Genomic DNA, 25693 nt, shown 5'->3' with positions numbered 1-25693 from the left:
CTACCTAATTATTTGAAAAACAGAACACAATCATATAATTAGGGGTGGCATCACAACGCATGTGCACAAAGGCCAGCAGCAAAGCTCTGGGGGCAACTCTAATTATGACACTTCCTGACTTTTACTAAGCTTGCACAACGGAGCTGTCAAAGTCAGGGGGTGAAGGAGATCTCGAGTCAAATGGGATTATTTCCCAGCGTCAGGCCCTGAAAAATAAATCAATGTAAAGGTTTTTAAAAGTGAGCAAGTCTCACGCCGGGGCAATATGCTTGAAAACAAGTGCATTCGCTGAAGTACTAGCTGACGTAAGGGTGAGAAGAATCAGCCGTGATGTCAGATAGGAAATGCTAAGAACCATACGACCGCACACAGCCACAACAACTAAAACACCCTCCTTGTGCTGAAAACCGGGGAGAAGAGAGAATAAGGCCACATTCCTCCGGTTGTTTGCAACGCTAGTAAGTCTGTCATAATTAAATAAAAACCAAACTTCAAGACATACGGTAAATGAGAGTCAGACACACTAGAACCGACAGAGGAGGGCACAATGGATGAAGCAAAAAGCAAGAGAGATTAAAAGATCAGAAATGTGAAAATAAAAGTCTCCCCATGTTCTGAACAGGAAATTGCGAGTAGTTATTTGAAAAAAAAAAAAAAAAAGAGAGATCTTGGACGAATTAAAACTTCGGAGCGGAGCATTTTTTTTTCTGCAATTGTTATCGGTACAACCTACGAGTCCCAATTATGGACCAGGCCCCGCTGTGCTGGTGGGGCTGTACAAACTCAGCGGAAAAAATGAAGGAGCTCAAATTCCCCTTTGAATACAAGAAAACGCTTTGTTGATCAGCAACCTTTAAGCCATCTTCTCTGTCCCAGCAATGCCCCGGCCCCACCAAGATCAAACCGCTGACCCCCCCCAAATATCATCTGCATCCCCTTCACCAAAGCTGTTTGGGCTGCAGGAACCAGGTGCTGGACTTCCAAAAGGTGGGGAAGGATCAGACACCGGCAAAGCAACCTGCCCCGGACTTAGCCCAGGCCACACGTATGTGGGAGGGGAGGGCACTAGATCTCACCCACCCATGCTCCCTCCGCTCGCTGCCAGCTCCCCTCAAAGCGCACGGGGATTTCTGTGACGGCCGCCGCCGCCGCCGGGAGCTGCAACACCCAGGGGCTCGCTCGGTCGACGCGACCCATGTGCTTCGGCCCCTGCCTGGCTCCGAAGCCACTTCCGCGGGGTCAGCCAGCGCCCAGGTCTCGGGGAAGACGAGGCAGCCGCCCCTGCCCTCTCCCTGAGCCCGGATGAGGGGGCCACACACGTCTCCCGCCCTGCCCCTTACCCCAGATCAAGACGGCACGCACCTTTCCTACCCCCCCCACTTTACCCCGAATCAGGGGGGCAGACACAACCCCTGCCTTCCCCTGTACCCAGGGGATACACACCTGCATGCGTCCCCCGGATCCGGGGGGCAGACCCCTCTCCCCCCCACTCTGCATCAGGGGGGCACCCCCCGCCTCACCCCGGCCCCGGGGGCCACGCACCTCCCCCCCCCCGGATCAGGGGGTCACACGCCCGCGGCGCGAGGCCGGGCCCTGCTCCCCCTCCCCCAACCCCGATGCGAGCCGAGCCGAGCCGAGCTGAGCCGAGCCGGGCCTGGCGCGGCCTCCCCGAGCCGAGCCGGGTGCGGGGCTGCCGGCGCGGGGAGCCTGGGCCGGCGGGGCCCGCGTTGCTGCGGCTGCGCCGGGGCTGGAGGAGCTGGGAGATTGCGCGGTAGGACACTCACCTCAGAGCGGCTGCGCTGCAGCGGGCCTGCGCCGTGCGGCCGGGCCGGGCCGGGGAGGAGGAGGGAGGGAGGGAAGGAGGGAGGAGGCCGCGAGGCCGGGGCAGCGCGAGGGCCGGGCCGGGCCGGGGGCCGCAGCGGGGGACGCGGCGCCGCGAGCCCTCAGCCGCCGCCGCCGCCGCAATGGCGAGCGCCGAGCGGGAGAGGCGGGGACCAGCGGCCGCGGCGGGAGGAGGCCGGGGGGGGGGGAGGGCGGGAGGGGGAAGGGAGGGCGACGCACGGCGTCAGGGCCCGCGCCGCCGCCATCATGGGGGGGGCCCGGCCCGGCCCTCGCTGCCGCCGCCGCCATGTTGGGGAGGTCGCGGCCTGCGGGCCGGCCGGCGGGCGGCCGGGGAGCCCACCAGAAAACCCACGGGATTTAGGTGCACGCAGCTCCTCGTGTGGCATCGACGGGGTTTAGACACGCGGGGGTCCCAGTGTAGGATCTACGCAACCTTAGATGTGCAAGGTAGTGCAGTGTCTATGGGCTTTGGAGACACGGGTCCCGATGTAGGATCTATGCGACCTTAGACGTACATAGCACAGTGCCCAATGTAGTGTCTGTGGGCTTTAGACACGCAGGGATCCCCATGTAGGATCTATGTGACCTTAGACATGCATACACAGTGCCCAATGTAGCATCTACGGGCTTTAGAGACGCGGGGGTCCCGATGTAGCATCTACACGACCTTAGACATGCATAACGCAGTGCCCAGTGTAGTGTCTATGGGCTTTAGAGACACAAGGGTCCCAATGTAGGATCTAGGCAACCTTAGACATGCATAACACAGTGCCCAGTGTAGTGTCTATGGGCTTTAGAGACACAAGGGTCCCAATGTAGCACCTGCACAACCTTAGATGTGCATACACAGTGCCCAATGTAGTGTCTATGGGCTTTAGAGATGCAGGGGTCCTGATGTAGCATCTACACGACCTTAGACATGCATAGCACAGTGCCCAACGTAGTGTCTATGGGCTTTAGACACACGGGGGTTCCCATGTAGGATCTATGTGACCTTAGACATGCATACACAGTGCCCAATGTAGTGTCTATGGGCTTTAGACACACGGGGGTCCCGATGTAGGATCTATGTGACCTTAGATATGCATACACAGTGCCCAATGTAGCATCTACGGGCTTTAGAGACGCGGGGGTCCCGATGTAGCATCTACACGACCTTAGACATGCATAACACAGTGCCCAGTGTAGTGTCTATGGGCTTTAGAGACACAAGGGTCCCAATGTAGGATCTACGCAACCTTAGACATGCATAACACAGTGCCCAGTGTAGTGTCTATGGGCTTTAGAAACACAAGGGTCCCAATGTAGCACCTGCACAACCTTAGATGTGCATACACAGTGCCCAATGTAGTGTCTATGGGCTTTAGACACGCAGGGGTCCCAATGTAGGATCTATGCAACCTTAGACATGCATAGCACAGTGCCCAATGTAGTGTCTATGGGCTTTAGAAACACAAGGGTCCCAATGTAGCATCTGCACAACCTTAGATGTGCATACACAGTGCCCAATGTAGTGTCTATGGGCTTTAGACACGCAGGGGTCCCGATGTAGGATCTATGCAACCTTAGACATGCATAGCACAGTGCCCAATGTAGTGTCTATGGGCTTTAGAAACACAAGGGTCCCAATGTAGCATCTGCACAACCTTAGACGTGCATAGCATGGTGCCCAACGCAGCGTCTATGGGCTTTAGACACGCAGGGGTCCCGATGTAGGATCTACGCGACCTTAGACATGCCTGGTTCTCAGTGTAGCACCTACACAGCTGTAGATGCATCGTGCCCAATGTAGCGCCTATGGGCTTTAGACACACAAAGCCACATCCTGCAGATGGGATTAGTCCACGGGCCAAATCCAGTGTGGGATGATCAGCATCCAGATCTTTCCATGGGTGCAATCCAGGACAAACCCGCATGCTGGATCTGACTGCAGAGTAACCTGGGTGCTGACACAATCTGGCGCAGGGAGCCATGTCATCTAGCTTGCAGGGCTCCCCACGGTGTGGAAATTGTGGGGGGGAAGCAGTGGCAGCATTAATGTCACTGCCACCGAATTTCCAGACCCGTGGGGTGCCCCATGGGCAGGACGGCATGGCCCCGTGGGCCGCATTCGACCCGTTGGTTGGAGGTTGAGCACTCCTGTTCCCGAGCACTAGCCAGCCTGTTGCGGTGTGCTCGGTATGAAATGGCAATGGCATGCCAAGAGGGATGCCAAAGCACGCTCCTCTAGGGAGGACCAAGCCAGACCCATGTCAGATGCAAAATACCAACACGCAGGAGTTAACGGAGTTCCCTAAGTTTCGTGGTTATGGGATCACAGCTGTGTGTTGAGCAGTGAGGTGGTTGCTGCGGTCTGTGGTCAAAGCTGTTTTGTCTGCGTGACATCCTGGAGAGCGGCACAGGTGCTAAATGGCTATTTCATGGGACAAGGCAGTGCTTTCCCACCTGGGACTTCTGCCCAGGATGAGACCTCTTGTTCCTACCACAGTTCAGGAAAACGGGACAGTGTGCGTGAAATGCAAATGGCACTAAGAGTGTCTACTACCAGGAATAGAAACTGCAGAACTGCAAGTACCTACTGCCACTTACCCAAGGATGAAACAATGAAAAGTATTGACGTGAAACCTAATAATTTCTTATTATTGATATATTACTATTATGCCCAGGCACCTCTGAAGAAGGCGGCATAGATATGCCCCTTGTGACTAATTAAATAAGCGACACAAGATCAGAGCCTTGTTTTGCTGCGTGCTGTATGGACATAAAAGATAGTTCCCGCCCCAGACAGAATGCAGCCTAAATGGGGATTAAGGCATGACAGGGCATCCAAAACATGTACGAGTAGGAGGAAGGAGGCACAGAATAAAAGGGTTTGCATATTGTGAGCACTGTAGTACAACTGGGGCTAACAAGGGGACTTGAAGAAGAGAGATTTGGTTGGGAAGTTGTTAGGGGGTGGGGGTTCCCCCACATATAAGAGGCAGCATAAAAAACAGCAAAAGAGGTGTCTGCGGGGTCAGGGGGGGACAACGTATCAAGAGAAAAGGCGGGATCATTGGCAGGGAAAAGGGCACAGAGATGAGTCTGTAGCTATCACAACCCCCGTAAACACTCGTAGAAGAAACAGCTAAACATGGAGTGACAAGACACTTTTACACTTCCATAAATGATTTATGAAGTGTTCATGGAAATGAGGTGGAAAATGAATTCCAAATTTACAGTCTGCTGAGGAAAATATCTGTGGTAATGATCTTAATTTATATAGTACATTCCATTCTCCAGGGTCCTTGGAGCACAGTTGGATTCAACAGCAGTTTAGACATCTGCATAAAAGTCATCATATTAGCCAAGGTAAGATCTTGGCTGGCCTTCCTGAGTACTAGATGTCATAGCCCACCACCCAATATAGTGAATCACCTGTGGTTCGGTATGTTCTAGTAAATTACTGCGCAGTTAGCAGGAATAGGTCAGTGTCTACACGTGGAGCTGTTAAAGCACATTAATGCTGTCTGTGGACTGGCTTGGGACTAAAGTTAGTCTCAAGTCAGTCCACACACACAGAGAGTTACTGCACAGTAAGGCATCTACACGTGCGTTACTGTGCAGTAACTAATCGGGTGTACATTTGATACCTGCATGATACAGAAATTGTGTCAGCCTCTGGGTGCACACGGTGCAGTTGCAAAAGGATGGTGGAATGTGTATCTGGCCAGCTGAAGGAACGTGGCACTGCCTACACACCCATTTGGATGCCATCGTGTGTTATGTTGCTGTATATATTGCACAACATTTCATGAGGAGGAAGAGCACATTAGCCAGGAATGAGACACACAGTGGGCATGCCTACATGTGCATTTACGCTGGCTTAAATTTACTGCACAGTAAATTACTGTGCAGTAAACAGGAATAGGCCAGCATCTACACGTGCAGCTGTTAAAGTGCATTAATGCTGTGTGTGGACTGACTTGGGACTAAAATTAGTCCCAAGTCAGTCCACACACAGTGTTACTGCGTAGTAAGATGTCTACACATGCATTACTGTGCAGTAACTAATCAGGCATAAATTTGATACCTGCATGATACAGGTATCAAATTTATGCTCAAGTCGGCATAAGTCACCATATTTACTGTGCAGTACACATGGACATGCCCAGTCAGTTACTGCGCAGTAAATGCGCGCATGTAGACGTGCCCAGTCAGTGTCAGAAAATGCACCTCTGATAACTGGGACTGGGTCCAGGAGAACCAGGGATGTAAGAGATGCCTTATCTGCCACATCTTCAGTTTGAAAGGAGGAAATGTGGGGAAGGATAAAGTGAGCACTATCCTTCGAAGCTGAGATTTTGTTAGTCCAAGACATCATTGAAATCATTGCTGTAAAGGTCCCATCTCTATTGGAAAGTCCACCAGAAATTGTGTGTCAGCCTCTGGTCAGCCAGCAGATATTTTCCTGCATGTTATCACTATTCAAGTGCTGTAGAGATGCAATAGAAATGTTGCCAAAACTGAAGGCTCTCTGCAGCATGGACTTTAAGTGCTGAACACATCTATATAACCTGGTAGGTGGCTACCCAGGCAGCAGACGGGAGGAGGTAGATAGCAAGAACATACTGTCCAGGACTGATTATGATAGGGCTGGGAAAGCTGAGTTAATTACTCTGCATCCACTCTGGAAGGTAGGTGGATTTCCCAATCTGAACGTGAATAGCACTTCAGCATTAACCTATAATTTTAGTTGTGCTGGCTAATCTGGTTTGATATGTGGATCAGAGACTTCTCTGTCCTGCCAGGAGCCAAATTTGGGGCAAGAGCTAAAAAAAAAAGACCCCCGGGTTTTTTCTTGGGTAAAGACATAATCTACTTTTGGTTTGGCCAAGTCATAGTTCAAAGATTAGCACTTGGCTCTCACAAAAAGGGACGTGGGATTCTAATGCCCATAAACTGGCAGGGATGTGGCTTTTGCGTTTTGTCCAAAAGGCAGCACCCCTAGCAGAGCCGCACCTCTTAACGCTGCCCTGGTGAATTGACTCGGGGATGGTAACTTGAAGAGAATCGCCGTTACCTACTGACCCACTAATGCCAACGCTGTGTCTGCACTACACCTTGGACAGACATTTTCCATCCTTGCACTGCCATCATGGAAGCTCCATGGACACAGCAATAAGGCAGAACTAGTGTAGACAGGGCACCTGCATTTTTTAGGGCCAAGCTGCATAGATGATCCCTACACCATTCTTGTCACTAGTGGAGTAGGGTGGGGGAATGCTTTCACAGACCCAGCCATAGCTGTAGGTGTTCTTTCATGATCTCCTATGCAAATGCTGAACAGCCTTGACAGCGCTTATCTTAGGCGAACAGATGGATCGCAGCAAACAGTGTATGTTATGCTGCCGGGTAAATATGGGGTTAGTCTTTGGTGTGCTGAAACAAGTGGGCTGTACTGCATTTGTGGCTAGTTATGCTATAGGTCTATTTTCCACAAAATGGCCCATCTGCCTCCTTAAATTTAAAGCAGCTGTTGCCTGTTGGCAATACTTAGCTGGCTGTTTTTAACCATTTTGAGGTAGAATCCTGGCTTCTTAGCATCTTATATATTTAGGAGAGAAAATGGATTTTTTACACATTTGAATGTACCTTAGAGGTATAGATGAGAAAAATGCCCAATATACCCAGTATGGCACAAACTAAAATTATTTTCCCAAAAAAACTAAAGCAATTTTTGACATATATGGTGTAGCTCACAGGGAAAAAATGTAATTAAATTATTGCTTGAGACCTCCTCTCAGTTTTCAGAGAGCTTATATAATATTGCATCTACTCCTTTGTTTTAGTGAGTGGGTCTTTGCAACCGTGGTTGTTCAGTAATGCACAATAAAGTAGATTGGTATGGCTCATAAAAAGCTGGGCTGTTTTTCATTACTCTAGGGAGAACATTGCAGCTGGTTTGTAGTAGAATCATGATTCTGGAAATACTCCTGATGCCACAGTGCCAAAGTAGGTATAGAGTGGACATGAGCTGTTCTTTTGCTTGAACAACTCCTAGGCCACGTCCAGATGGACATGGTCATGCGTTATGTGGCATCGCAGACCCATTTGTGCTGCCACACTGCACATTCAGGCATTCCCTGTGCTGCTGCCTTGCAGCATGAGGGTTTTTTTTGACCCAGGGAGACCCAGTGCACGCTCCCCAAAACCGGAGCCTGGCCAGCCAGAGCCAAAATCCAGCTGCCGGCCAGGCTCCCACCTGCAGGAGCACCATGGCTGCAGCGTCCCCAGCCCCCAGGTGAGACTGCTGGGGCCAGCAACTGTGCTGGCCCCAGTCTTCCCTACCCCACCTGGGGTAACCTGCCCCATGCCAGGGCATGCACAGGCACAAGCGTTCCCCAGGGACAAGCAGCAACAGCACAAGGCGTCCGCTGCTACTTGTCCCTGGGGAACCAAACATCAGCACTCATCTGGACGCGGCCTAAGAATCCATTTTGTTATGCTAGGTATATACAGTAATTTCTACCCAACTGCAATCATTATACAGAACCACGAATAGTAAGATGAGTTGGTTTAGCTTAGGCCACCATGTGACAAGGTTCTCTATCAAAATGTTTTTTCTGATATTGTTTGATTATTCCCTCTCAAATGTTACTCTTTGCTTCTCGCTCTTCCTCCTTGCATGATTCCATATGATTATTCCCTTCAAATATTTTTTAGCTTATGGTGCTTCCTTCTGCTTGTGCTACTTAGTCAAGTTCTATATATTTCGTTTCCTTATTTTTTCCTCTTCAGCTGTCTTAATTTTTCCTCATGGTGCAGCACAGACCTAGAGATGCTATCTGCTGAAACACGAGACGGAGCACAATAGAGAATGGAGGATACAATATATGGATGGCTTTAACGTTCATTAGACTATCTGAGAGAGAGAAGGAGGTCCTTTTCCTCACGATTTGGTTCCTCCAGCCTTCAACCTAAGGTTGCTCATTTTCTTTGACCTCTTTCCAGTGTGTCAATACCTTTCTGATGGGGATGTCCAGAGCTGATTGCACTATTCCACGTCGAGTTCAACCAGAGCCAGCTCAGGGCGAGCTGTTCAGTGCCTCCTCTCTGTTCTGGGATTCGTTACCTCTGCGTGAAGGGTGAACTCGTCTCAAGCGGTAGGAGGGCACGTTCTGAGCATGAAACAGGTGATTTTCAAAGCCATAGGTTGTAAGAGGTACCTAAAGTTTGGGTAGGAGTGAATGAAGGTGGGACTTCTTTCACGGACTGTTTTTTTTTCAGAAGCAGAGGTCTGGGTTTTGAGTCCAAGGATAAGGATTTTGATGTCTGCCCCTGAGGGTCTTATTTAGATGCCCAACCTGAATGTCATCAGCTCCATTCCAGGGCAGCTCAGGGGTTGAACCATGCTGTCACGGCAGGCTTGGAGCGGTGATCCGGTGGCCCAGCTCTGCTCTCTTCCAAGGCCAGGTTACTCAAACAGGAATGCTAACTCTACTCTTCATTTCCCCTGTGTGGTCAGTGGATCCTCCCTTCCTCCACAGGACCATCTAGCTGCAAAGAGACGAGGTTCTGCCCAGTCCACCAGTCATCTCCAACTGACCTGATCTATTCTCCCTCCAACTCTGACAGTGGCTGCAGGTAGAGCAGGGCAGAGATAGCTGGCTCAGAGCCTCCCTTCAGTCCTTTTTCATAGATTTCACAGACATCAGGGCTGGAAGGGACCTCGCAAGATCATCAGGTCCAGCCCCCTGCCCAAAGGGGCAGGAAGATAAATGTCCAAATGTTTCTTGAAAATGTCCAGAGTCGGTGCTTGCACCACCTCTGCAGGGAGTTTGTTCCAGGCCTTGGGGGCTCAGACGGTAAAGAAGTTTTTCCTTATGTCCAGCCTAAAATGGTCTTGCAGGAGTTTGTGACTGTTGGACCTTGTCATCCCTTGGGGTGCCCTGGTGAACTTGCATTCCCTCAGATCCCGATGCACCCCCCTGATGTACTTATAGGCTGCCACCAAGTCCCCCCTGAGCCTGCGCTTCTCCAAGCTGAAGAGTCCCATGGCTCACAGCCTCTCTTCATAAAGCCTGTTCTCCTGCCATCTGATCATGCGTGTGGCTCTCCTCTTTCAAGCTTCTCCATGTCCTTCCTAAATTGTGGAGCCCAGAACTGGATGCAGTACTCCAGCTGCAGCCTCACCAAGGCACAGTACAATGGGAGGATGACATCCTGGGTCTTGTTTGAGATGCATCAGTAAGATGAGATGCAAGCCAGAGTTTTGTTTGCTTTGCCAGCTGCAGTATTGCATTGGTGGCTCATGTTCATCTTGTGATCAGTCATGACCCCCAAGTCTTTTTCAGTCATGAAAGAGCTCTTTTTCACTGGGGGAAGTGGCTCTGTTCCATCACAAATGCTACATGCCCTGGGGATATGGATGACCAAGGGGGCATGGGTCCATGACCTGGAAAGTAAAGGTAGAAACCTAGGAAACAACATACAGGTTGGGGCAGACACCCTCTTTTGTGTTTGTGCAGTACTTACCAGACTGGGGTCCTGGTTCATACCTAGGGCTTCTACATCCTACATTGATATGAACAATAAATTATAATAGTGATGTGTCAGTAGTTTCACCTATCATTACTTAGTGCTGTGGGTCTAATTCCTAAATGCAGTCAGGGCTTCAGTTTTGCATGTCACCAGCCTGGCCTTTCATTATTTGTCAAAACAAAACCCATTAGTAACTAATAACTTTCATTTTTCTAACGAACAGAATATTTGAAAACAGGAAGTGATCATGCTGGAGCTTATAGACAGTCTTCTGTGCACTGTCCATTGCCCCCAAAAAGGGACTTTTAGTAACATGTACACAAAGAAACTACTTTGTGTTTGAGTCCACCCATGCTACTGCTTACATAGCGTCAACAATCTGCCACGGCACTCAGTTAAGTATGAAAGCAAGGTCTCAGCTAGAAAGAGTTTCATCACAGAAGTAATTAATAGATAAAGGATGTGTTTAAATGAAATGTAGGCAGTCATGTTTATTATATTTCTTGTTTGCAAAATTCCCCAGAATTTTTGCCAAGGATTTGTTTTTTAAATAGGAACTGAAGATTTTTAGCATCAGTTTTAATGCTTCCTTCTGGGTTAATGAGTTTATATAGAAAGTTGGGGTGATGCGTTCCTGTAACTCGCATAACCTTTTTCCTTAAGAAGCTGCTCCCGAGTTTTAACTACGTGGACAGGGGGGTCAAACTCATTTGGGCCCTTGAGCCAGAAGAGTGGTGTCCCCTGCCAACACATGCCTGATCCAGCACAGGTGGCATCTACCTGGGCCAGTCTGGGATGCCAGAGCTTGGGAGCACCCTTAGTGGGTACCACAGGCAGTGCAGCCCAGGACCAGACTGAGTGCCATGGGCGGCTACTTCCCTTACTGTGAGTGCAGCTGGTCCAGGGCAGCACCATGGGTTGGATTACAGGGCTCCACAGGCCAGATCCAACCCATAGGCCATATATTTGACTTGCATGATATGACATCTATGTCTTGACTCCCAAAACAAGCACTCTACTTCCAGTTTAGTAACGGCCTGATATCTTGCGGTGGTCAGAGGAAACGCTACACGGACACACTGAAGGCAGACCTCAAGAAAACGGATGCCGACATCAAGAGCTGGGAGGAGCTGGCTGCTGACCAACTCCAGTGGTGCTGCAACCAAGCAGCAACCTGTTTTGAGGTAAAGCATCTTGCTTTTGAAGTAGAGAAGAGAGAGCAGAGGAAGAAGGAGAGAAATCCTGGCCTACAGCCTACTTTCCCCTATAAAGACCTGAAACTACTGTGGACAGGTCTTTGGCTCAAAGATTGGACTCTTAAGTCACCTCAAGACCCATCAATGAGCCACGGTAGAGATCATCCTTGAATCAAGGGATGGCCACTGCCACCACTGATGATAACATACATGCTTTGCTTTTCTTCATTTTTATAGTGTGCAATTTAAACTTAAATTGTATGAGAAAAGAAAAAAAGCATTTTTTTTCCATCTGGCATAGGCAGCTGAACATGATACAGTCTGATGGGTTTGATTTATATATTATTAGCAAGAATTAGAATGGTGGGATAGTGATAAACTCAAAAGATAATTAATTAGCTGTTTCTCCTGAGTACATGTCTACATCCATGCCGCTTTTTGGTGCATGTAGGGCCCCAGAATGAGTATTTCTGTAAATCAGTATTTCTTGGCCAGTGCCTGCCCCTGGCTGCCTTTCATGCCCACTTCCATGGAGAGCATATAAGAGGTGGACCAGGCCAAGCATCCATCAGTTGTTTCTAACCACAGCCTAGGCTGCAAGAAGGAATGTCTAATATAGCCCCTTCATCTCAGAAATGTTTTGTCAGTATGAATTATAAAATCAGCTATGTAAATACTATGAATATATAGTATTCATGTCAGATTTATTTGGGCAAGTCTTCTTTGATTAATGCCCTTTTATCTTTGTCGAGAACACTTGGCACTTGGTTATTAGCTTTATGGTAGCACCAAAATCATTTGGTAGCGCACAGCTGCAGGGTGTGGTGCAGGCAGTTGCCGCAGGGAGTGGTGCTGGGTGTGTAGGGGGGGCTTGGTGTAAGGATGCACGTGGGGCGGGGGTGCGCAGCCACGGGGCGTAGCACAGGAAGTGGCTACAGTGTGGGCAGTGCCTGCTGGCTGTACCTGTGTGGCATGGGCAGTGGCCCCGGAGTGTAGTGCAGGGCACGGGGGGAGAGGGGGCATGTTGCACGGCCATGTGAGGGGAGGGTGGCACGTGGCTGCAGGGCATGGCACGGGGAGTAGCCACAGTGCGGGGAGCACCCTCTGGCTGCTGCCCTGCGGTGTAGGGCATGGCCCTGGGGTGTGGTGCCGGGCACACTGGGGGCATGGCACGGGGCACATGGTGCATGGTCACAGGGTGCTGCATGGGGAGCAGGCACAGGGGGTGTGCAGCACCCTGTGGCCATGCGCCCCCCCCCCAGGTGTGCCACATGCCACACCTCCTGCACAGCCACATGCCCTGCGCCACAGGCCAGGGCTGCTCCCCCCACCGCGCCCCACAGCGGGGAGCACAGCCTGGCCCCAACCGCCTCTGCCCCCAGCCCCCCTCCTCCCATCTCTCCAGCTGTAAGGCTCCAGGCCATACATTCACAGTTGGCCCGGAGCGTTACGTACAGACAGACACACAGCCGGAAGTGCCACGGCTTTTATTATATTAAAATACATATTTAAGTGGTATATCTATATATACTCTATTTTTATTACACAGATTTATGGATCTAACTTCAGATGCAGGGTGTTCAGATCAGACAATCTTTGCTCCGGATTCTTTCATTTGCAGTAATAGGAGACTTAATCTTCACATTCCCAGAGTCTGCTTTTGAAGTAATCAACTACGATTTCTATATGAGCACTAGGATCTACTAAAGGACTGGAAAAGAGATTCTCATTTAAAATGCCAGGGACCCTTTTCAGACCATCCTTGTCACTGAGAGGGAAAAAAATATCCTATTTTCTTCATCAGAGACCGCAGGGAAGGGTTTCCGTCTTACTCATCAGCTTCTTCCTCCCATGAGCTCAGTGGGTTCCTGGCAATTATCATTGTATATGAGGAGACCCTACATCTCCTACACATCCTAAACTTAGATTTCCTTCTGCAGGGGAATCTTGCAGTCTTTTCAATGCATCTGTTAATTTACCCCATAATTGGAAAATAGCAAACTTGTGTCTGTTTTCAAAAGACACCCAGGCAACTACAGGCCTGGTAGTTTGCCCTCAGTAGCATATAAATCTTAGAACAGAAACTGAATAATTAAGGACATGGATGTGAACAGAAAATGGAACAAGCTGCAATGTGGCTTTGTCCAAAAAGGTCATGTCTGATTAATCTAATATGCCAGAATAATTTATTTTTCTTATGCCAAAGCAGTGACCCTAATCTATCTAGATTTAAGCAAAACATTGGACATTGTGTCTTACAGGACATTATTAGCTAAAATGAAGAAGATTGGAATTAACACTATAATAGTATGAAGGAGAGCTGGCTAAAAGGGAGACTACCAGGAGTTATACTGAAAGGAAAGTCAGTAGACTAGAGAGAGGATGCTAGTGAAGTTCTTTAGGGATAGGTCTGAGGACTCATAGCATCATGAAAAATGAGGGTTAGAAGGGATCTTAGGAGATCACATCTAGTCCAACCCCCTGCTCAAAGCAGGACAGGCCCCAATTAGATCATCCCAGCCAAGGCTTTGTCTAGCCGAGTCTCCGAGGATGGAGAGTCCACAATCTCTCTGGGTAACCTCTGGGTCATTTTCTGTAGAGCTGCTGCCCAGCCACTCACCCCCAGCCTGCACTGGTGCATGGGATTGTTCCCTCCTAAGTGCAGGACTGTGCACTTGTCCTTGTTGAACCTCATGAGATTTCTTTTGGCCCAATCCTCCGATTTGTCCATGTCACTATGAATCCTAGCCCTTCCCTCCAGCGTATCTACTGCTCCCCCCAGATCAGAGTCATCTGAAAAATTGCTGAGGATGCACTCCATCCCCTCTTTGAGGTTGCTGATGAAGATACTGTACAAAATCAGTCCTAGGACTGACCCCTGGGGCACTTCACTTCATACTGGCCGCCAACTAGACATGGAGCCATTATTATTGATTGCTACCCTTTGAGCCTGACAATACAGCCAGTTTTCTATCCACCTCATCCTTTTGCACATTTTTAATTAATGACCTTTCATCCAAGAACTAGATACAAGCTTATGAAATTCACAGATGACAAAGTTTGGATGTATTGTCAACAAGGAGGACTGGACTATTCTAGAGCAAGGGTTCTCAACCTTTTTCACTCAAGGCACCCTTTGATAAAACTAAGGCACCCCCTGGAAAATGCCAGCTCTTTGTTTTCACTAGTCTTTTGACTATAGAAAAACAATAGAGTAATTATTCTGTTGCAGAAAAAATCAGACAGACCACAACAGGTCAGAATGTTTTTGAGACTGTGGATTTCTATTTGAAATCTCTTTTTTTTCTTGTGGATCATGTCTGTACACCTAACAGTTGTAATATTGCATGGCACTCTAAAAAGGATCTCAAGGCATCCCAGGGTGCTGTGGCATCCTGGTTGAGAATCACTAAAGCAAAGATAAGTCTGTGGATTGAAGTATCAGAAATGGAATGTAATTTAATAGTGCAAATCACACACTCAGAGATATATATACCAATGTCTTTTGCTTTAACCTGGGGCTTATGGAGTAGAGGCCATGGAGAGAGGGAGCCGAGTGTGTTTGTTGATCAAAGAAAGAGCATGAGCTGCAGTCACGAAAAAGGTTAGATCAGTCATAGGCTGCATTAGGCAAGGTAGGTTTAGTAAAGATCAGGAAATATGAAAAACATTGCACATTAATAAGACCCCATTTGTGTGTAGGTCTAGTTACTGTTTTCCGAGAAAAGCTTACATTAAATTGGAAAAAAGTGCATAGAAGTGCTATCAGGATGATTAAGGAAATGGCAAACCTTTCTTAGGTGATGAGATTAAGATCTTGGTTTCTTTAGCATGGGAAAAGAAAAGTTGAGAGGGGACAGATGTACTTAGTATAGATGTACTTTGGTGGGGGGTGAATGCAGAAGAGCTATTTAAGTTAAAGAAAAAGTGATACAAGATCATATGGATAAAAACTAGTCACCACTAAATTGAGACTGGGAATTAGAAGGTTTCTAAATATTAAAGGAGTTAAGTTTGGAACGGTATGAATAATGTGACAAGAATTAGTCACCTGAATTGCTTTGCGCCAGAGCTTGGTAAGTTTACGGAAGGGATATTGAGAGAGGACAGGGATGTTCTAAGAGTAGGAATCAGAGGATGTGATATCTGATTTTGTGTTTGGTATCCCTTAAAGGGATTGAATAAGAAGTGTGATCTGTGTGGGTGTAGATTGTTTGCATATGTAGGTGGTATTTGGTTGCACTGTATTATAGTTTGTGAATCCCATATTTCATGACTTACACCAGACATCTTAGTGGCCAGAAAACCCTCCCTCCCACTTTTATTTACAATGATAAATGTATTATTGGCCTTTGAAGTGGTTTTTTTTTTTTGCTTTCCTCTGAAGCCCTGGACATTGGGCCTTGTCTAGAGGTGATGAGCAGCATAGGTATGTGGGTACTTCTAGGAGTTTTCTCAGTAAGAAAAGGTGCCTGGCTGGTGGGTTTTGCTCTAACTTAAACTGATTGCCAAATTGCAATCCAAAAATAATTTTCCTCTGTGTCACATTGCCAAGGATATTTGGAGGTTTTTTCCCCTTCTTCTGAGCACAAGGCATTGGCCGCTCCCTTGTGTGCCTCCTGCTACTGCAAATAGTTCTTTATGTAAGTTCCTATAAATAATAAAGTGTTGTTTCCATACCACAACCCTCACACCAAGACCATAGACTGCATGAAGCAGCTCATTTCCTGTGGGCTAGCTCAAAGTGCTCAGGCTGTCGAAGAGTTAGCACTGGACCCTGTCCTTCCAGCTTTCAGGGCCACAGAGAAGCAGCACCCATGAGTCACAGCATTTGTTTGCTTCTAGGCCCCCCTCTTCTATTTCAGGGGAGACAAAATCAACTTCCTCACTTAAGGTATGTGCCACAATTTTGTAGGGCTAATTTTGGTGGGAACGGCATGTGTGATATGCCAGTAAATACGGTATTGTTTTGTAGCAGGTGCTTTGTGACCGTGGTGTTTGGAAGTAGCCAGAACAGATGTTTTTGTGGACCCTTTTGGAGACACGTTTGTTCTACAGCTGTGATTGCAGGAAACTAAACTCAGTGACCCCTTTCAGTCCTGTGTTTTTGTATCATGGACAGTCTCAGCATTGTTAAATCTACATAGCAACAACCATGGGCAACTGAGAAGCAGCCTCCCTGTAACCTTCATAGTCGTATCTTGTTCTGGTATGGCAGTGACATCTTCTTCCCCTCCTGGTGGCTATAAGCCATTTCAGGAGTTACTCAAAATATTGGGAGATATCTCAAATAGTCCAGTAGAGATGACTGAGAAATCTAAAAAATTAATGGAAGAACTGAATTCTTTACTTCTAGATGCAATTTCCATGCTAACAAAGGAAGATCTCCTAGTGTTTGTATAAGCATTGTCGTAGATCCCAGCGATCGTTCCAGTAACACACAAGAACATCAGAAGAAGGGACTGGTTGCTAGCATTAGAGTTTGAGATATTTTACATGACCCTCTCCTGGATCTTTGGTGGTTAGTACTACCCGAGAAAGGAACAAGGAACAAACATAAGACAGCATGGAAGGATAAGGAACCAAAGTACCGAAGAGGGGCTTTATGGTTACACAGGTCTGGTATGCTTTGAAAACTCCAGAACATTATAGAAGATTTACATTTGTTAAAGTTTCCAAGCTCTTTTGCTTTAAAGCTGGCAAAACATTGTGCATTGGAAGACTTAAAGATGATGCTAAGATCCCTAGGGACATACCTCTTTCAAACAAAGAGGAAACAATATAAAGAAGCACAACTGAGGCAGTCCTATCAGCTGCATTATTAGCCAGATCACAAACTGACCATGTCTGCAAGAAAGAAAAAAAAGTGTTTTCATAATCCACATTCTGCTCTTTCGATTTCTTCAGTCTTGTGAGTGTTGCAAGCAGGGAATTTGGCGGTTATTTCTACCATTGAAAACCAACTGTAGTAGATTTTTTCCATTCACTCACTCTTTTTTTGGGAACCATTTTATTTTCAGGAAGCTTAGAAGAAAATCCACACAGGCCGAGGCATTCTTTATATGATGAATGTGGGTGATACCATTCAGTTCCCACTCCCCACACCCTTCCCTTTCCCTTTTCAGGGGCTTTTCTCATGACATGATTCTACAACAACCTCCCTCAGAACTGGAGAGAAAGTCCCTATGCAATATCAAGGGAGAGGTTTTGTTTTTCCTGTTCTTCCCCAGTGCCAATTAGAAAGGTGGTTGGAAAGTTATTCTTGGTCTCAAAAAACTCTGTAATTTCAATGGAAAGCAGGAGTCCAGAATTCTCCATCATAATTCCCTGTCTGGAACCATTAGGTTGGTTCACTCATCTCAACCTGTGGGACATTTATCTTTACTTTGTGAGCAAGAAGAATCAAAATAAATATGAGGTTCAGGGTGGATTCAAAACATTAGTTCACATGGATGGGCTCAGACGGATGGTTTTAGCCCTAAAAGTTTTCACAAAATGTTGGATGGAAGTACAGCATTGCTATGAAAACACATCCGAGTATAACCATACCAAGATAACTGGCTGGTACACAGCTTTTCCCCACAACAAGTAGCAGAAAATCTAAATGTCATTCTGGTGCTGTTTGCCAACATAAAAAAGGATAAATTCCTGTTAAAGTCTTTGCAACAAAGTGCGCAGAAGCTCAACTCATCTGTATCACAGCTGTGCCTTACCTTCTTCACATCAGGTCTGATATCATGAAGCACATGAAAACTTACTCTACATGCTAGAACTTGCCTACTGTCTTCGAGGTTGGCTAAAATCTGTCTATAATCTAAGGAAACACAAAATGGACCCCACGTAAAAAATCCTCAACAGGTGCTATTTTCCCGTCTGCAGCACCAGGATCTGTCCTGTGTGTGCAGAAGTGTCCCACACATCGTCCTCCACAACCACCTCTAATTCTGATGATGGATGTCTCAAATCAATGATAAAGGAAGGAGCACATTTGCAGGATCCTCAGATACAAGCAACATAGAGAAAGTATCTGACTTTCATGTAAACACAGTTGAATTACAAGCAATTTACTTGGCATATATAACGTTCTTAGTTTTGATTCAGGGAAAAAAGCAAATAAGTCACAATGGACAACACTACTAGTATAATTTAGAGAAGACAGGCAGAGGGAAGTCAGATCATCCCCTGCTATCATAGACTCATAGATAATTTGGGTAGGAAGGGACCTCAGGAGGTCACATCTATTCCAACCCCCTGCTCAAGGCAGGACCAGCCCCAACTATCTCATCCCAGTCCGGGCTTTTTCTAGCCAGGTCTTCAAAACCTCCAAGGATGGAGATACCACCACCTCTCTAGATAACCTATTCCAATGCTTCACCACCCTCCTAGTGAGACAGTTTTTCCTAATATCCATCCTAAACATCCCCTGCTGCAACGTGAGCCCATTGCTCTTTGCCCTGTCATCTGCCCCCCTGAGAACAGTCCAGCTCCATCCTCTTTGCAACCCCCTGCAGAGAGTTGAAGGCTGCTATTCAATCCCTCTTGGTCTTCTCTTCTGCAGACTAAATAAGTCCAGTTCCCCCAGCCTCCCCTCACAAGTCACGTGCCCCAGACCTGAACTATTTTCATTGCCCTCTGCTGGACTCTCTCCAGGAAACAGTCCAAATTGTTGAAAAGATAATGTTCTACATCCCAGCGAAACACTGACAAGCTCAGATAAACATTTCAGCATATCAACGTTTAGTCACTCTTTTTCACACCAAGAGTGGTCAGCAGAAGTTGTTGATAATCAGGGAGATTTTTCAGAAGTGGGACACTCCAAGCATAGATCTGCTCACCATGATTTTTAACAGGAAATGTAAGACATTTTGTTTTAGAGGGGGTCTCAGTTGTAGATCTTTATCTGATGCCTTCATAAAATTTTGGATAGGAAGTTTCCTATGTGCATACATCCACCATTTCCATTGAAATGTTAGGAAAACCGAAGCAAGGTGCAGTTGCATTGATTTTAAGTTTCCCTTTGTCCAAGGGAATTCTCTTTTGCAGAAACCTCTCAGACTTCAGTTAGAAAACCAGTTTTGCTACCTTCCAGATATAGCAGGGAAGGAGAGCTCTTCGCTCACAGCTACCATTCTTGCACCTTGCAACATGGATACTCACTGCTTAAACAGCAGGGGGAAAAATCATCATCAAGAGATCATAGGAAATAGATCATAGGAAAGGGACCTCTTGAGGTCATCTAGCACTGCTTCCTGTCAAGGCAGGACCATCCTTGACTAAACCGTCCCAGCAAGTGCCTGTCTAACCTACTTTTGAACATTTCCAGGGGTAGAGATGCTACAACTTCTCTAGGTAACATATTCCAATGCTTGACCAACTTCATAATCAGAAAGTTCCCCCTTATCCCCAACCTAAATTTCCTCTGCTGCAGCTTGAGGCTGTTGCTGCTAGTCTTGTGCCCCACGGCCACAGAGAAAAGCCTGTTGGCTCGCATTCAGCTTATGGTTCACTATAACGTCCAGGTCCTTCTCTGCAGTAGTGCAGCCTAGCCAGTGATTCACCAGTCTGTATTTCTGTGTGCAGTTATTCTGTCCCAAGTGCAGGACTTAGTACTTGTCCTTTTCAATCTCATCAGGTATATTGTTGATAGTATTTCCATTCTATCAGGTCATGATGGATCCTAGCCCTGCCCTGCAGAGTCTCTGCAACTGCATCCAACACAGTGTCCTTCACAAATCTGCTAAGTGTGCACTCAAGCCCATCATCCAAATCATTAAGATGTTAAATAACACTGGATCTAGGGCAGACCCCTGGAAAGCCCCACTTGATACCTCCCAACTAGACATTGAACCATTGATGACTGCTTTTTAAGCACAGTGATCCAACCAGTTCTGTATCTACCTTATACAAAGGAAATACAGTACTTTCCTCTAGTCTGTATTTCCTTTGGGTTTTTTCCCAAACCATATTACAATGGCCTAAAAAGGAGTGCATGTTCTAGATGCAGCTAGAATGTTATTTTATTTAAATTTCAGTTCCTCAACAAAATTATCTGCAGCTTATGCCACAAAAAGGGAAAGAGAAAGATGCTCCTCTCCCAATGATTTTCTAGATATATCAAGTTATATTACAAGAGTGCTAATTGTGATCTTCCAGTCAAATTTTCTATCAGGGCTCAGGCTGCCTCAGCAGCCTCTTTTAGTCAGCTGCAGAAGTCTGGGGAGCTCCTACCTGGTGCTTAGGACAAATTCAGTCAACATAACGTTTAGAACTGGCTCTGAGACAATTGTCCTGACTACCTCTTTTCAGTTAATTCTTTGATATGCTTATCTCCTTTAATAAGGTCACTGTTTGAGACTGTCCAGGCAGAAGACCACTACTCCAAAGAAGACACAGCGACTTGCCTTTCAGTAACCAGGTATTCTTCAAGACACGTCCACCTGTATTCTGTGACCTGCCTTCTATCCACTTAGGGGAAGTCTATACACAGGTTAATGACATAACCGAAGAATAACTGGTCCACTCTTTCCCTTTTAAGCTCTTAGGGTGAAGGGCACAAGAGAAACCAGGCAAAGGATGCTGCAGAGCAGAAAAAATAGTTCCAGTTGCCTGTCCTGGGAGTGCATGAACATCCTAGAGGGACATATATATGGACAGCACATTACAAAGAATGCCGGGTCCAGTGAAGTAAGTGATCTCCTTGTCTTTCCTTTCAATTTAAAAAAAAAAAAAAAAATAAATAAAAAACTGAATAGGGAGAAAAATTGGAGGAAGACCTGAAAGAGACTAGAATTAGAAAGAAGAAAGTCAGTTCCACTTAGGTTTACTAACTCTACCGTAACTGAATAACAACTGAGATCGCAACCCCACGCAAACAAAGGGAATGTCGAACATTTGAGACTAGAAGGATTTTTATTCAACTTCTTGGAAACTTTCTTTTACCTTATTCTTGGTAATATCTATTTCATTCTAATCTCTGATTAACCATTTGGATAAAAGAAGACTCAGCATATCTGTGTCTATTATGGAGCTGGCACTCGCACCATAAATCCTATAGGTCCTCCACTAAAGGTAGGGAACCTTGATGTTTCTAAAATCATTTTTTTAAAAAGCAAGGGTGGGGATACTTAAAACGTATGCTGTCTTGTAAACCTTCTTCATCCATCATAAAGTATAAAAACAGCACAGTCCCACTTAAGATAATTTGCAGGTTAGGTTTAAAGACAATATCACATAGTTTAGGCCTAAAACTAAGCATGGGGGGGAGGGGGAATAGGCAAAATATGTAGTAGAAAAGACCCTGCAGTTCAGGAAACTTGAGTAAATAAGAGTAAGGGATGCAGGTTGGGGGTTTGAAACAGTCTACTGGCAAGGGTGGTAAACCCAGGCTGTCCCACTACCTGCAGCCCATGGGCTCCAACCCAGGCACCATTCCCCCTTCTGCTCTGGCTTCTGCTGCAGCCAGGATCTCCAGTCTCTGGGCTCCTGCTCCCTCCTCCTGCTTCTGCTTCCCACCCCTGCCCCTGCCAGTACAGTAGGGCAGCACAGCCTGCAGCCTAGGGGCTCTTGGCCACTAAAAGGTTGGATAGCCCTGCATTAGAAAACAATTTGTGCCCTTTTTCACAAGTCCTTTGCCTTTTTCACACTTGCAATAAACAGGGTCAGGCTTTCCAGCACACGCTCATAAACATCCCGTGTATTTTTAACCACCTGGTTTTGACAGCACTTCCTACAGGAAATGCTGATCTCACACGCTCCGACAGCAGCGCACCGAGCATGACTGCTAAGCACCAGGCTGAAGGAAATGCTAATACTGAAACAAGTACACGGCTGCCTAGGGCAACATGTGGGTTGTGGCTGTACCCCTCAGCACCTGCCAGCAACAAAGAAAATTCAACTTGTACCAATCACCTCTAATAGGGCACCCCATACATGAATTTCATTCACTGGCATGGGTATAAAAATGCAGACAGCAGCTATGCCTAAATAAATCAGGCAGACTCATGCAGAACAGATTTTATTGGTCATGGGTTCAACCTCTAAAAAAACATATCACAGGCAGCAGGATCTCTGCCAAGTCCTAACTCCCACATATAGTGGTAAACAGAATGAGTAAGATCACCTGAAATAGTCACCTGACACTGACCTACGCTGCCAGAAATGTGACAGCCACCCTCGGAGCTAAAGGGGGATCTCCGTGAGATGTCAGCAGGACAGAGCCTCTGACACTGCAGAAATTAATTCAACGTGAGTCAGGTGCAGAGGTGAACATGAAAACGCGCGGTTTTCCTTGTCAGGGAAAGCAGGTAAGAGTCCCTTGTCTTCTACCAGATGTTGGTTGGGAAGCTTTATATAAAGCCTTAGCAGTACAAATGAATGGCAACCACACACTAGTGGTCCCAGGCTTTACACTCCCCTAGTTCTCACGTGTCAAAAACTGCAGTATATGGAGATTTACAATAATAGAAATGGTTAGAGTGGAGGGCAATGAAAATGGTTGCGGGGCTGGAGCACACGACTTGTAAGGAGAGGCTGGGGGAACTGGGCTTATTTAGTCTCAAGACGAGAAGACTGAGGGGGGAATTAATACCAGGGGGGTTCAAAAGAGGATGGAGCTGGACTGTTCTCCGTCGGGGCAGATGACAGGACAAGGAGCAATGGGCTCAAGGTGCAGCAAGGAAGGTTTAGGTTGGATATTAGGAAAAACTCTTTCACTAGGAGGATTGTAAAACAGTGGAGCAGGTTACCCAGAGAGGGGTGGAGTCTCCGTCCTTGGAGATTTTTAAAGACCTGGCTACACAAAGCCTTGGCTGGGACGATGTAGTTGGGGCTGGTCCTGCTTAGAGCAGGAGGTTAGACCAGATGTGACCTCCTGAAATGCCTTCCAACCCTCATTTTCTGTGATTTTATGAAAGAAAATGAGGTCCAGTTCTTAGGGATTCCCTTTCCTTAGCTCTCCCCACTAGTTTTGTTTTGGGTTTTTTTGGTTTTTGTTGTTGTTGTTGTTGTTTGTTTTTTCTGGGGGGGGGGAGGGGGTGCATATTTTCTCCCAAAAAGCTAGATCCACTTAGTCTGTTACAGATGTGCTAAGACTGGGAACAGCTGTAACAGGGTGCAAACATGACACCAGATGCTTCACAGTGAAGCATTTCACAATGGTTCCCATTTCATCCACAGTCATTTTTGAGTTGGATAGGGCCAATTTAAACTGCTTTTTCTGCAGGTGGCATTTTCGGAGTACTTTAAAGACACCTAGAGCACTACAAATCTTACATCTACCCGTGCCCGCAGACTGAACCAGCAGTCTGCCTAGTCTGGCACCCAACTTCTGTCAGGGATCAGTAAAAACTGCTGAAGAGGAAGTTCAAAAAACTTTTGCACAAAGTAGGTGTGGAGTAACTACCTGCAGGGAAGTAATCTTTCCTAAATTGATTGGCAAGAAGCTAACTTTTGCAAAGGAGGAGGATGGTGGATATCACTTCTAAACTTTGTTTTAATTTATAACAGTGTAATATTGTAGGACTTTTTCATCCACATAAATGCTTAAATGTTTTTTTTCACTGGGTTAGAAATGTATAGTACTCACCTCACACTTCCCTTTTACTTGCAATAGCCACAAAAGGTCGATTCTGTCCTTCAGGGAATATTTCTCTCTAATTCAACACTTGTGGGATGACAGATCAGTGAAAAAGCAGCTCAAATAGCGCCTTGTACATGGTTGTCTGGAGAATTGGGGACATCAGAGAAAAGTCTGAAGTCTTTTTTTAAGAGACTGGGGGGTTTAGACACCTGATGTTAGAGTCAAGTATTTTCTTCCAATCTGAGATTTACTGGAAAAGTTTCAGACTACCTAACAGACCTGAATAAATTGCTAGTGATTCAAGACCTTTAGGCCCAAGTGAGCGTGGCAGATATTCCCTAGATGTAACATCCATCCCATCCAGACCTGAGATGAAGCAAAAACCCTCTCAGTTTATGACAGATTTTTCTGTTCTCCCTCATGCCCGGGTTGCATTCAGGACTCCTCACGATCTGGGTTGCACTAAACGTGGGTTACTTGCTGACAATCTTTCTTCTTTTTTGAAAAAAAGAATTTCTCTCTTGAAGCAGCATCTGCTTTGAACTGTTAGCAAGATCAAGTGGCACAAAAAGGGAGTGGGGATGGTGGCCATCCCAAATTTCTTAACATCAGGGACAGGGCTCAGATCTTTCTGCTTCAAAAGCTGCACGGGCTCTGCTGTATTTGAACTGGAGGCGAATCAGGTAGCAGAAGATGGCATGTGGCACACCTTTCTAATGGATACGTATTCACAATCTACAGAACAGAAATGATTGACCCCATTGTGAATAACTGACAAATTACAGCTGTCTTTTTTTTCATTTGTTAAATGTCAACTAATTGCGGGCAGTCCACAAAACAGGAAGAGGATATAATCATGGAATAAGTTATGTATTCAGTCTGACTTTGCAGTGTCACTTGAAAAATAAAAGTGGGGATAGCCTTAGAGAATAAACAAGACGTTTAACTGTGTCTAGGAGAACAGCAAGCAAAACGTAGGTGCATCGTAGTGCCTGGATGCACAGTCTCTTCGAGAGTCTGGGAAAGGCCTTAGCAGCTGCTCTAGTGTTATCATTAAACCAACAGCTCTGTCTGGATATCAGATTGTACCAGTTTTCCTGTAGTCTCTTACTCCTTTTGTACACCTCTCTCTGGCAAACAAGGGATTAAAACTGGCTTGAAGAAGTTTATAAGGTAACATTTTGTATTCTCCGTTTGGAGAAGAGTTCCCCTATGCGCCATACTCGCTCGGATGTGGATACAACATACAAAAACATACACCTCTGAATCGACAGGAACATGCTCATGCCGTGCCGGTTAGCAGAGAAGCTGCTCCTTTCCCTGAATTTGCTAACTGCCCATATGAATCAAATTCAGTTAGAGCTGTGCAACCCCACCAGAGTAGTCAGGTTACATGAACATAAAGCACTGAAACAGTTGGTCTTGTTAGCAAATCCACAACACCATGAGCTTTCCAGATGGGACTTGTGGAAGGAGGGAAACACTCATCTTGCAAGGACAAAGCAAGGACTAACACGCATGTAATACCAGTGTGTGGATCAGTCAAATTCTTACT

The 25693-nt window shown here is 46.5% G+C and overlaps 1 protein-coding gene and 1 long non-coding RNA gene across 8 annotated transcripts in view; one reads left to right on the top strand and one right to left on the bottom strand.

Moving 5' to 3' along the window:
- NRF1 (nuclear respiratory factor 1) overlaps positions 1 to 1989 on the bottom strand; it is a 91766-nt gene extending 89777 nt beyond the window's left edge. For 3 of the 4 annotated variants that reach the window (XM_059725709.1, XM_059725710.1, XM_059725712.1), the window contains exon 1: positions 1785 to 1989. The gene's annotated coding sequence lies outside the window, so the exon portion shown is untranslated. The remainder of the gene's footprint in view (positions 1 to 1784) is intronic. The other variant, XM_059725711.1, reaches the window with a different exon arrangement.
- On the top strand, positions 1682 to 25221 carry LOC109283191 (uncharacterized). Of its 4 annotated transcripts, XR_002090289.2 has the most exons (6): positions 2102 to 5193; positions 8836 to 9017; positions 11391 to 11549; positions 20902 to 20976; positions 21097 to 21245; positions 25095 to 25221. It is a non-coding gene; the product is annotated as an uncharacterized LOC109283191 (long non-coding RNA). The 4 variants fall into 4 exon arrangements; XR_009461477.1 differs by lacking the exon at positions 2102 to 5193 and adding an exon at positions 1682 to 1771 and having other exon boundaries at positions 21097 to 25221; XR_009461478.1 differs by having other exon boundaries at positions 2096 to 5193; positions 9112 to 11549; positions 21097 to 25221.
- Positions 25222 to 25693: the final 472 nt, after the last annotated feature.

The sequence above is a fragment of the Alligator mississippiensis genome, chromosome 4 (genome assembly GCF_030867095.1).
Source record: "Alligator mississippiensis isolate rAllMis1 chromosome 4, rAllMis1, whole genome shotgun sequence".
In the NCBI taxonomy this organism is placed as follows: Eukaryota; Metazoa; Chordata; order Crocodylia; family Alligatoridae; genus Alligator; species Alligator mississippiensis.
This window is presented reverse-complemented; position numbering and strand designations above follow the sequence as displayed.